This window comes from Chanodichthys erythropterus, chromosome 18 (assembly GCF_024489055.1).
Source record: "Chanodichthys erythropterus isolate Z2021 chromosome 18, ASM2448905v1, whole genome shotgun sequence".
NCBI classification, from domain to species: Eukaryota; Metazoa; Chordata; class Actinopteri; order Cypriniformes; family Xenocyprididae; genus Chanodichthys; species Chanodichthys erythropterus.
This window is the reverse complement of record NC_090238.1, coordinates 26862982-26876959: the sequence shown is the minus strand read 5'-3', so window position 1 is coordinate 26876959 and position 13978 is coordinate 26862982. Positions and strand designations below refer to the sequence as shown.

Here is a 13978-nt window from a genome sequence, read left to right as displayed (position 1 = left end):
TGCAGGTAAATATAGTTATTTTCTTTTTGCGCACAAAAAGTATTTTGTCGCTTCATAACGTTAAGGTTGAACCACTGTAGTCACGTTGACTATTTTAACAATGTTTTTACAACTTTTCTGGACCTTGAATGTGGTAATTTCGTGCTTTCTATGGAGGATAAAAAACCTTCATCAAAAACATCTTAATTTGTGTTCTGAAGATGAACGAAGGTCTTACGGGTTTGGAATGACATGAGGGTGAGTACTTAATGACAGAAAGTTCATTTTTGCATGAACTAATACTAGTCCTGTGAAACGTGAGTCACGAGAAAATCCCATGGTTGCTTCAGAAAATGCATTTTTCTCAGACTTTATAACACTATTGTTTAAGTTTAGGGTAGCGTAACATGTAGGTGGTACATTCTTATCAAGCGCAATAGAGCATTAACCTCTTAGCGTACTCATCAGACATTTAATTTTAATTTTTGGCAGATTCACATTCGTCTGTTTTGGACAAAACTGAACCTACTTTCAGTGCCACCCACAGGACATTTCACTGTCGCAAAACATTCAAAACATTCTTTTCCAAGAAAAAATGGTGGATGTTGTAGAGACATGATTAAACAGTTGAATACAGCTAAATTTTCTTAAACTACAACATATGAGAACAGTCATTTATTTCAGACATTTATGGAGTTTTGCACCTGCACATGAAGCAATAAGTGTGTGAGAATAGCCGTGACTGCATACTCCATACTCCAGCAGCACCTGCCCAGCCCTCAGGAGTTGTTGGTTATAGATGTGAGGGTTGCCGTAATCTCAGCTGTGGTCTCTGGAAAGGTGGGTGGTAGAGGAAAGATTGTTTAAGGTTAAAGACAGTGAATAAGACACCCACTTTCACCCCATAAAACACCACCATATGATTTGTGATTCTTATGCCTCGCTGCAGCTTCTGTATTACCGTAACCTTTAAATGACATCTAACTAACATCTGGAAGAGGTTATCCATCACCTGGCCCAGGCTTTGTGCCGTAATTTGAGCTGAAGTCATGCTGTCTCAGAGTCGGGTGCGTTGCTCTCGATGGAACCATAAGAGCAGCGCTCTCGCGCAGCAGGGACCTTAATGCGGCATGTACACACAATGGCCCAGATATGGTATTTTGTATGTTGTGGTGTTATTGTGTCTCTGTCTCTCATAATGGCCCATAATAAGCACAGAAGCACAGCTGGCGTGTTTTGGAGATGGCACTTCCTGAGGGAGTGTTCCGCCGAGAAATAATGATGGCTTTGATTGGACGGTGGGGAGAGAGTGGCAGTTCCTGCTCTTTTGTTCCATTGTACAGGAGATGGAATGGGAAGAGTGTGAGCAAGTGTGTTGGGAGATTATACACAGCTGTTGGAGATGTCATATTAAAGACACACTTCACACACACATGCATATCTTTCTGCCCTTCCTCGGCAAGACAACACCCAAAAAATGTCACTTAAATCAGACAAAAATAAGTACAAAAAACAAACACACAGGACAGATGTGCGCATATAATTTTGCGTAATTCCAAGTAAACGCATTATCATTAATATATCATCTCTATCAGCCTGTTAATTGCTGCGATTACGAAATGCATGATTTTATGAACCGCAAAAGCAGATATAAACATCACAAGACACCAGAAAAAAGCAAAACTGCAAGAAGCGTTAATGAATGGCTTTTAAATAGAACGCTAGCATCTTTTACAGTCAAACAAATAAATAACACCTTTATTTTTAGGTGACAGCAGCATATGTTCTCACTCTTCGTCACACACAGACAAACATACACACTTTTTTTTCTGTTTGAGTGAATTTTCCATTAGAGTCTGCAAAGATCACAGGTTGGGTTGTTTCCTGCCACTGCAAGAGCGCAACCACAGCAGCTAACCAGTATCTGCTCTCACTGCAGCACCCAGGGCATTAATAACACACTCATCCGCACACACACACACTTCTTTTAACCTCAGCTGCAAGTTCTGTCTCTCTAAGATTTTCCATCTTTGCTTTACAGGCAACTGCATTACCCAAAAGTCACACCACACACGCACATTTGCAGGCATATATGTTCCTATATAGGCTTAGTATAAAGCTCTTTGAATTTTTCCTGGTATTTTTTTTTTTTTCAGGTTTTGTGCGCTACAAGCTGAACAAAATTAACATAAAATGTAAGTATGATTCCCGTATAAAGTCAAATATATAAGCCTAATATAGGTAAAAAACAAACATTTTCTTTTCAGATCTTTTCTTTTGTATTGTGACATACATTTGAGTAAGAGGTTACCAAAAAAAAAAAAAAAAAAAAAAAAAATGTAGGGTGGGGACTTGTTGCATTAGTTGTTGATTAAATTTTGAGATTTGGGTGTTGCACTCAAATGGAAGCGTTTTTTTTTTTTTTCAACAGAAGATCCAGTTTTGACATTTTGTTTAAACATTATGAGCTCAAAACATTTTTAAGAATTGTTCAGAATAAGATATACACTTCCTGGTCACTGTTTGTATTTAAATAGGCATTGTCAATACACGTTCTTGACCAAAAATTGATATAAAAAAAATGGAAATAAATGTTGTGATGCTATTTCCATCCATCAAGAGGTGCATAAGTTTTTGGTCAAGATCTTGTATTGACAATGCAAGAGGTGAGCAATCTGTAAAATCTAATCCAGCACATCCCAAAGACTTTCAATGAATTTAAGAGGAGCCAATTCATGTGTGAAAATGATTCTTCATGCTCCCTCCCAATAATTCTTTCACAATTTGAGCCTGATGAATCTTGGCATTGTCATCCTGGAATACGATCATGATGTGTCTTCCTACATGTTTTTTTAAGAAATTAAAATCTACACACTCCACCAATTAGGGTTAGAAGCAGGGACGTGCACAGGGGGGTTGCTCAGGTTGCCCGGGCAACTGCCCATATGCCCTTCTTGACTCACGTTGCCCTTCCGAGGTGGAAAAAAATAAATAAAAAAATCGTACAATGGATGCAGAATTTCACGTAGGCCTAGATTAAAAAAAAAAAAATCGCAAAGCCTCATTCACTTCCATATTCGGGCACCCGTCCGAAAGTGAAAGTCAGTAGGGGAAGGGCAAACTCTGTTTACGTGGCTGCAGCGCTGCACGCGACCGGCACCTGAGCTGAGCCTGCATGAGCGGCACTAGAAGGAGATTGTCGCGGTTGTCGGGTGGGACGACTTAACGTTGTCGGAAAGGTGAGTAAGGTCGTTAACGAAAAAACGAAAACTAGGTGGGGAAAAACATCGTCGTTAACTGAAATAAAAATAAAAACGAGGCATTACAAAAAAACGATAACTAACCAAAACTGTAATGTGTGTTTGGCAAAACTAACTAAAATAAAATTATAGATTAAATGTCCTTAGTTTTCGTCTTTGTCAATGTCTTTCATAGAGCAAACGTTCAGCTGCATTTCATTTCCCTGCGTCTCTCACTCACGCGTCTCTCTCACATACTCGCGCGCGCATAGCCCCTCCCCTCCGTGCACACCGCGCCTCCATGAGAACAAGTGTTGGAAGCAAGTTCGCGAAAGGTTGGTATCGTGAAAACCTTTACACAATCTCACACATTAAAAAGTGGTATAAAAATATTTTTAATTCTGAATATAATTTTGTCAGTGTGTTAATGTCGACCCGAGAAGCGATTGCTACTTTAGAAAGTTAACTAGACGCAAGTTTGAGGTAAAATGCACTTGGGTTGTCGATGTCAAAACACTATTTAAGATGTTTGGTAGGGGAGTGCCCTTTTTTTAGGTCAGAGCAACTGCCCCTCAAAATTTCTGTGCACGTCCCTGGTTAGAAGAACTGTTGCAAACATACAACATGCTAGAAACAATGCTAGTAATAATCACTGCAATAATGATCCAGTGGTGACACTTTATAATAAGGCTCATTTGTTAACATTAGTTCATCTACTAACTAACATGAACTAACCATAAGCAATACATTTGTTACTGTATTTGTTAATCTTTGTTAATGTTAGTTAGTAAAAATCCAGCTGTTCATTGTTTGTTCATGTTAGTTCACAGTGTACATTAACTGTTAACAAATACAACCCTAGATTTTAATAATGTATTAGTAAATGTTGAAATTAACATGAACAAAGATTCATGAATGCTGAAGAACTGCAGTTCATTATTAGTTATGTAGTTAACTAATGTAGTTAACTGATGTTAACTAACAAAACTTATTGTAAAGTATTACTGATCCAATCATAGACTCTTGGGCATTTGTCAAACAGTGACTTTTTTGGGGGATGAGCAGTGTATAACATGTATATTATATATATATATATATATATATATATATATATATATATATATATATATATATATATATATATATATATATATATGTGGAATGGAATTTTTATACATGTGACTGGAATTTTTTCTTTCTCATGCTCCAAGTGAGGCCCAAAACTACCACCCAATGTACTTGTTCATGTTAATGTGAATGAACAGAATTAGTTGTAGAACTTCACAAGATGTGAGTGAGAGAGAAAATGAGACTTGTATAGTGTTTGTTTGACTGAATGACTCTCTGATCCTGACGGGACATCCAGATGTAAGAGTAGACAGACTGTAGCTGTAAGGGTGCTTTATGCCCTCAGTTTACTATCATAGTTTCCTTTTCCCCTGTTATCTGTCTGTTTCTCAAAACATGTGCAGGCACATGTGTGTGCTTTTTATATAAGACAATGTTTAGACCTGAGGTCTAAACTAGAAACTAGAAGTGAGAAATGAGGTCAAAATGAGATGCTGAGATACAGACATGTATAGTTTGTTCCTTTGGCAACGACTCAACAAAAGGTCAAAATTTGTTGTGTCAGGCATACACTAACATCTAAATACCACAACCATCATCGTAATCCCACAGTCCTGCCTTCCTCCATGTCTCACTTCATCTGCTCCCACTGAAGAGATCAGATGATGACTGGAGACATTCGGTCGTTGTGATCGCCCGCCGTGAAATTGGCCCTTGGGCATGGATGATCGGACACAAGTCACAAACGGCAGTTGGTGAGCTGAGGTGTTGGATTTCTGCGTTTCTTACTGATAAGGAAGGAGTGGGAGGGGAAACCGGACCCAGCCATGAAATCTCAGACTTGTGTCTGTTAGAAATCACAGGATGGAATTCAGTCCATTTTAGTTTTTTCCTCTCACTGAAGACACTTTTTTTAATGTGTAACTAGTAAAAGGGAGTTTGTCAAGACAAATTCTGAATGTTGGCCAAAAGTCTTTGAGGATGTTGCAGCAGAAACAAGCAGAAAGCTTTTAAGTTTAAAAGTTCAGCCAGACAGACAGATAGATAGTTTGGTTGATATAGCTTTTGAAAAAAACAACAACAAACAAAAAACTCTAACCTGAGTTAAAGTTGTCCTGCACTGAACTAAGCTCGAATTTGAACTGATGTTCTCCTGAAATGTCAGTTTATCTTGTGTTCGGGAATTCTCTCTCCCTCCCTCTCTCCTCCCGTCAGGTCATTCATTAGGTAGAGATGAGACCTTATCTTGTTTGTTTGACACGCTACACTACTTTTTTTTTGACAAATTAATCGCCTTTTCTGTTCAAAATTGGTAAATCTACTGAAAGAGCAAGCAGCAGGTAAAGCTTGCAAATCTGGTTTTCACGAAAGTCACTACCCAGCAATTAAAACACTTGGACTCTCATACATAAACCCACAGTTCTCCCTCCACTGACAGGATATTGTAAACAACATAAATGGAAGATTATTTTACACATAAGGCAGTCCCGGTGCTAATAACTGTAAGGATTGTATTATATCAGCCTGGTCTCATTGTTAATACGTAGTTATTAATACGTAACTTTAAAAGACACAAAACGTACATATTTGTACGTTTTGAATGGTGCTAAAACGTACAAATACTGACGTAATTATGGCACCAAAACGTAAACATACTTACGTTTTTACTGCGAATAAAACGTAAAATATTTACGAATCTTTCATGTCATAAAAATATATGTATAAAATATATATAAATGTTCCCTTTTTAATATTTTTAAATGAATGTAATATCCCTAAACCCCACCCCACCCCGAACCTAAACCTACCCATTTTATACATAATGTTAAAAGAATAAATCATAATGGACAGAAATGTGTAGGAAAATTAATTTTAGTAAAAATATGACATTAAAACGATATTTTGAGCCACTTATCCTACACCTACCCCTAAACCTACCCATAACAATTTCTTAAAACTAACGTTACATACTGTTAATAAATGAAAAAAAGACAAACAAGCGTAACGTTAATCACAATCATTTATTTTTTGCAAATATGTCAAAAGTGGTACCAAAAGTTAAAATGATGATGAGTTCCAGTCGCAGTCCTCTCTGGCTGTAACGTAAAAGTTTTTATAGGGTACAGAGCAGAATACAATTTATTAATCCGTGAAATTATGAATCTGTTCTTCTCTCCGTCAAGGTGCGCACTAATTTCAAATGTAAATCCACTGAAACACGGCATATCGCAATCTGCGACGAAGCAGGTGAGAACCAATGAGCATTCGATATCAGTGCCGTAAACCATGTCGTAACGCTTCTCGAGGGTGGCGCAGGCGCACTGGCGCTATTTTTTTTATTTGAATCATAACGTGCGCGGGCTTTGACTGTGACGGTCGCTGTTGCTGAGAATGAAGGTGAAGATCGACAGATAAAGGGCTGAATTTGAATCTGTTCCTCGCAAACATATGGATTCTAAAGATATGGAGTACAGCAAACAAATAAAATGGGTGTGATTTGTTAATTTATGTGTTGCTTTGGTGTATCTTATGGTTGTATTGTCAGTCACTGCATAGGAAAAAAAAAATCGCACAGCAAAATATTACAAAACGATTATAGAAATGTTATTCATTTTAAGGTTTCAAAGTGTAGTCTCGTTTAACATTATGTAACGTTAATGACAATTGAACACAACATATTTGAATCATTAAAGCCACGATTTTAATATTAATACATGGTAATTCATATACATTCACACTTTACGTTAGATGTTTTACGTTTTTTAAGCTGCTAATACGTAAGTATTTGTACGCTTTAGTGCTATAAATACGTCAATGTTGTACGTTTTTGTGTGTATGAAAACGTTAGTAAATGTACGTGTGGTAGAACCACACTTCACGTAAAAATACACACGTATTCTCATGAGATCACGTTGATTATATATAGTCCAAAGTCCAATTTACACAAATGCTTGTTTTCTCTATGAGTTCTGCATGTTGATTTCAAACAGTTCAAAAGCTTCCCAGCTGAAAGGGAACATTCTCAGAATATTCTAGAAGTTATGAACAAACATTATTCAAGTAACATTAATAGAACATTTGTTGAAAATTATTCTCTTTAAGAAAGTCCTTAAAGGTGCAGAAGAACATGTTTTTAAAAAATGTAATATAAGTTTAAGGTGTCCCCTGAATGTATCTGTGAAGTTTCAGCTCAAAATACCCCATAGTTTTTTTTAATTAATTTTTTAACTGCCTATTTTGGGGCATTATTATAAATGCGCCGATTCAGGCTGCGCGGCCCCTTTAATTCTCGTGCTCCACGCCCGCACTTGCCTTAAACAACATAAAAAAAGTTCACACAGCTAATATAACCCTCAAAATGGATCTTTACAAAGTGTTCGTCATGCAACATGTCTAATCGCATAAGTATAGTATTTATTTGGATGTTTACATTTGATTCTGAATGAGTTTGATAGTGCTCCGTGGCTAAAGCTAACGTTACACACTGTCGGAGAGATTTATAAAGAATGAAGTTGTGTTTATGAATTATACAGACTGCAAGTGTTTAAAAAATGAAAATAACGAGTCTTGTCTCCGTGAATACAGTAAGAAACAATGGTAACTTTAACCACATTTAACAGTACATTAGCAACATGCTAACGAAACATTTAGAAAGACAATTTACAAACACCACTAAAAATATCATGTTATCATGGATCATGTCAGTTATTATCGTTCCATCTGCCATTTTTCGCTGTTGTTCTTGCTTGCTTACCTAGTCTGATGATTCAGCTGTGCACATCCAGACGTTAATACTGGCTGCCCTTGTGTAATGCTTTGAACATGAGCTGGCATATGCAAATATTGTGGGCGTACATATTAATGATCCTGACTGTTACGTAACAGTCGGTGTTATGTTGAGATTCGCCTGTTCTTCTGAGGTCTTTTAAACAAATGAGATTTATATAAAAAGGAGGAAACAATGGAGTTTGAGACTCACTGTATGTCATTTCCATGTACTGAACTCTTGTTATTCAACTATGCTGAAATAAAATTTCTGTCATTAAGTACTCACACTCATGTCGTCCTAAATCCTAAGTCCTTTGTTCATTTTCGGAACACAAATTAAGATATTTTGATGAAATCTGAGAGGTTTCTGAACCACACATAGGCAGCAATGTCATTGCACCTTTTGAGCTCCAGAAAGGTTCTGAAGACATCGTTAAAGTAGTCCATGTGACTACAGTCTAGACTATTTTTGTGCGCCAAAAAAAACCAAAACAAAAATAACGACTTTATTCAACAATCTCTTCACTTTTACGCCGTTCACGTGAGCAGCACGACGCATGCGTGTGATGCTGACTCAGAAAGCGGTTCAGAACCCCTTGGATTTCATCAAAAATAAGTTAATTTGTGTTCTGAAGATGAATAAAGGTCTTATAGGTTTGGGATGACACGGGGGTGAGTAATTATTAATGACAGAATTTTCATTTTTGGGTGAAATAACCCTTTAAATGTTTGCATATAAGAAAAAAACATTTAAAAAATGGGCTTTTTAACATTCAGAAAACACTAAGAAACAACATTTTCATATCATTATAGCAAAACATATAGAACATATTTTTGTTAGCTGGGTGGTATTTGATCAACTGAACGTAATAAACCTGTTTAATGAACTGAATCTTTTTTTGTAGCAAAGACTGGTTAAAATATTTCTGCATCTACAAAATTCTAAAATGCATTCAGAAAATATATTTCAATTAATTTTTGATGCAGAGAGCGATACAATGCTAAAAAAGCTGATTGGCTAAATCACTGTTTACCACTTAAGACACATTGTGAGGTAATGCAAATATGCCTTGACTGGAAACATAGCTGTTTCCCCATAGTTTACACAATGGCCTTAATCTTTAACTTCTGGTTCTGTTTTTGTGTAATCTCATTTTACATGCTAGGTCCGTCACAGGTTCCAGACTATCCCGAGGCCACAGTCGTGATGTATGTGTGACCTCTTTACTCTACTGGTAAAACCCAACCTCTCACCTTTAACCTGCCATGTGACCTGCTCCTGATGGATTTTTGTAGCTGCTCCTCTGAGCTGTGAAATATAAACTAAACAGAAGAAAGGCGACAAGACAACACCATTCTGACACCGCACTCTGATATGCTATAACTATAAAAGTCACTTCCACTGGGAAACACTTCTTGAGATTGGTGTGTTTGCAAATGATTGATGACAAATGATTCATCACTTCGGTTTTCATATTTAACTGATTGATCCATTTGCAAGATATATTAGTAAAACGGGGTTCCACTTTCTACAAACCATTTAAATAAACTCAGCCTTTGGTTATTGAAGCAACCAACCAACAAATCCCTCCGAATATTTCAACACTGATTGGTTTGCACGTACCAAAAGAGAGATCATGATCTCTGCTCTCCGCAGCATTCCAAAGAACTTTTCCAAGATCCAAAGTGCCCCCTACAGGATTTTATTTGCAGTCCCACACTGATGTCAAGCTGAAACAAATATGTGTCATACAAATTACATTTGAAGATAGATGATTAAAGGCAGTTCATAAATAATAATTATGTAAAAAAAAAAAAAAAAAAACAGTGAAAGAGAATCAGACTATTTTTAAAAGCTCAAGGCACTTGTTGGGAGATGTTCTGAGTCAAGGACACTGAACAGATGCTCACTGTCTCAGTCAAGGTTGTTGCACTCCTACAGACTCATACAGAGAGGGAACAAATACAGCTTCTCTTGTGACTTCATGCCAACATTGAGCTCAAAACAGTCAATGACAAATCACTTTCCCTGTCTGTGCAGCCCATAGCTTCTAACATGGATCTGTGAACAAGAAACCGTTTAAATCCCCACCTAGCACACTTGGGAAATGCCTGTAGAGATGTGCACAGCTCAACAAATTCTCTGGTGATGAAATAACGTCTTTTCTTTCCTAAAGAGGAACCAAAGGGGGATGTAGCACACTGAGGGAACACAAAATACCATCATAATCTCATTTTGTCTGTCTTTAAAACCAAGCATCTCTATAACACCTGGGGAAAGCTATCAGTTAGCATTCCCATTCATCTAAATATAGATGCACAGCCTTCACTACCAACTAGCTGAGAGACAAACAGGGAAAAACATGAGACCATTTAATGATTTTAAGAGACCTCCAAAAACTAATTATAGGAAATATGAAATACTTATATATTGCTCAAAATGCCAGTATTTGAATGGCCGTCAATGGAGTAAGGTGCTTTTTGCTTGCAGATTGTGTAATTACTGCATCTACCAGCAGGGGCAAACTGGATCACACTAACCAGCTAAACTTTGACCCCTTGAAAGTAACAACTAACTAAATAACACGTTTGCTGTTTTATTGTGTTGATCAAGGTCAAGAGCAACAAAGCAAAAACATTTTTTGATGTTCAAGATGTCGAAATAGATCCTTCAGGTTTATTTTACAATTAACTCAGCCCTTGGCAACTGATATAGAATTGAGCAGATGCACATATGAAACACACAAACAGTTTTTGACAGTGCAGGACCTCATTCCCCTCCTCCTGCTCCCCCCTAGTAGGAGACCCACAGCTGCGCAAGCCAGGTGCTATCTACTCTAACACACTCACACACACACTCACACACTTCCACCCGCCAACGAACCCAGCAGGAAATGCCTAATACCAGTTTTAGAATGATGCCACTATGCCAGCAGGAGAGGGTGCTGCACTTACTCACGTTCCCTTGTGGGCAACAGCGTCTGGAGACCTTCAGCAGAAAGTCTGATATGAATATCTTGAACACATGGGTATTGATGAAATTTCGACTTGGGGGTAAAGATGCAAAACAATATTCAAAAGTGGGGATGAAGATTGAAGGATCGGACACTGAAAAACCAATATTGATCAAGCACTCATCGTCTATGTTGGTTGTGACCCTAATGTTCAGTGAACTTTACTTTTCATTTCTCTTGGGTGTTAAATCTCATACTATTCTGGCAGACCAGTTGGATTAGATCAATGAGCTCATCTTTTACCTGACAGGCTAGACATGTAGATGATGTTCAAATTTACACAATATTTACATTGTTAGAGAGGATATTAAATTAATAAATGAGTTCTTAGCAGTCTAACTGGGGAACTTTCCCATGTGCGTTGCCCTTTGTCACTTGTAAATGCCAGATTTTAATGTATAAATACACATTTAAACAAATAAATGTCAAATTTTTCACTTTACCCACAGATATCGCATTTGGTTACATGTCAAGATCTATATATTTTAGTGTTGTGCTAAAAAAGGCATTTACCTATGAATACATGTTAGTATCTAGCTTCATTTGGCAACTTTCTCCATGATAGGACTATTTTCTTTAACTAAACTCGAAATATGACGGGGTTATTTTATGATAAAGTACTGTATTACAATGTTATTTTAATATAATTAAAGAATTAGTTTAATTTAAAACGAAAATTAGTCCAAGATTTACTCACCCTCAAGCCATCCTAGGTGTATATGACTGTCTTCTTTTCTGAACACAATCGGAGATATATTAATAAATATCCTGACGCATCCAAGCTTTATAATGGCAGTGAATGGGACCAATGAGTATGAGCTGAAGAAAGTGCATCCATCCAAAGCAAAATGTATTCCACATGGCTTCAGAGAGTTAATAAAGACCTTCTGAAGTGAAGCGATGCGTTTGTGTAAAAAATAATAATAATCCACATTAAAATAGCTTCCGCCATACCGCCATCCATATTCAACTTACGAAGAAAGTGTAACACCTCTTGCAGTTCAAAACGCTTACGCTACGTCCTAAGCCTTCCGTATTAAACTTACAAAAAAAGTTGTATATGGAAGGCGGTCTGGCGAAAGCTAGATATTTTACTTTATAACTTGTTAAATATGGGTATTTTTCTTACACAAATGCATCGCTTCGCTTCAGAAGGCCTTTAGTAACCCCCCAGAGTACGTTTATGATGGATGGATGCACTTCCTTGAGCTTCAAACTCGTTCCCATTCACTGCCATTATAAATATCGGATGCGTCAGGATATTTATTAATATAACTCCGATTTAGGGCTGTTCAACGATAACCGTGGTTATCGTGTACAAAATAAGAGTCTGTGTGTACGTAATATATGTGGGTTTGTTTTGTGTATAATTATTATGTATATATAAATATACACACACATACATGTATATATTTAAGAAAAATCTCTTATATTTCTATACAAATATTTACATTTATAGATAATTTAAATATATAAAAATATAAATATATTTATACATACATGCTTATATTTCTTAAATATATGTATGTGTGTGTATTTATAAAAAAAAAAAAACAGCAAATCTTGGGCTTATTTTCATTTTAAAGTGAACTAATACTTTAATATAATTAATCCAGTTTTCATTTTATTTTTTAGTTGAAGTTTTTGTAATTTTGTGTTTTTTTATTTTTATCAGTTTTATATAGTTTTATTAATTTTTATTTTATTTTTAGTGTTTAAAGTTAAACAAAATGAAAATGAGAAATTTTGCCTTGGGAACTAGCTAAAATAAAATACAAAAAAAAAAAATAAATAAATAAAACAAAACATTTTATTTCAAGTAATAAAACGGTTTTTTATGGTTTTAGTTAACTATAACAACCCTTATATGAAATAGGTACTTGGTAAGTGTCACCCTCCATCTTTTAAAGATGTTCTCTCTCATCCACAGGTGAGACCCAGGCCAGAGTACACCAAAAAAGTACATCAGCTATTTCTGTCTGTGGCTTACCACACTATTGACGCTGTACCGCTCATACATACTCAGTCATCACGTAGGAGTTAAGCAGACATAAGCATGTACAAACACACACCAGCACATACTGTACACAAGCACACACGCATATAGGAAGGGTTCGATGTTCGAAACTGAACTGCAAGCAAAAAACTTTGCTGATGTCTGCTGGTATCATATCTCCTCAAGACTTTTCAAGCAAAGGTTACAGGTGTTCAGAAAATCAACCCGTAGTCAATCGGACGCGATGGATCACGTGGTCGGAAGAGTCGTTGTCCAGGAAATGATGCTTCATCGGAATGGAAACTTTAGTGCGGCCCACCACAACAGAGACACCCTGTGAGTGTGTGTGTAAACAGCATGATGCCTTCTCAAAACCTCACATTGAGTGCGGTCACACACTCACCTCTAAGTTTTCCATCCACAAGATGTCAGACCAGTATTTTGTCACCGGATGTTTTTCAAGGTCAGGGGTAAAAAAAATAGATTCTCAGCCTCTGATCTGTCTGTCTTTCCATCTCGATGTGCACCTGCAGACCTGGGGAGCCAGTCCAGGAGAATCGTGTGGCCTACTGGTATACTGCTATTTGCGACTGTGGTTTTAATGTTGCTTTTTCGATGTTAGTTAACTTTAGGGTTTGATTATACAAATGAATGTATTAAGAGGCTTCATTCATAATTATCTGGTCTAGTGATGTCATTTCTAGTTTTAAAGAATTGTTTATAAATCACATTTACAATGTATTAGATAATGCTTAAAGGTGAACTCAAAATCAGAGTTTTATGACTGCTATGTCGACCGGTGCACTTTTGAAGTACCATGCGCTTACTACTCTTACTGTTTCTGCCACATCTTTATACATATATAGTGACACCCAGTGGTATGGATGTATATGTAATTCTTTCAACAGTGTCAT

General features: G+C 36.7%; 1 protein-coding gene across 1 annotated transcript in view; it reads right to left on the bottom strand.

Moving 5' to 3' along the window:
• Positions 1–317: 317 nt before the first annotated feature.
• The window catches only part of msrab (methionine sulfoxide reductase Ab), a 63441-nt gene continuing 49780 nt past the window's right edge, over positions 318–13978 (bottom strand). The window contains exon 10 of the transcript XR_010892518.1: positions 318–811. The gene's annotated coding sequence lies outside the window, so the exon portion shown is untranslated. The remainder of the gene's footprint in view (positions 812–13978) is intronic.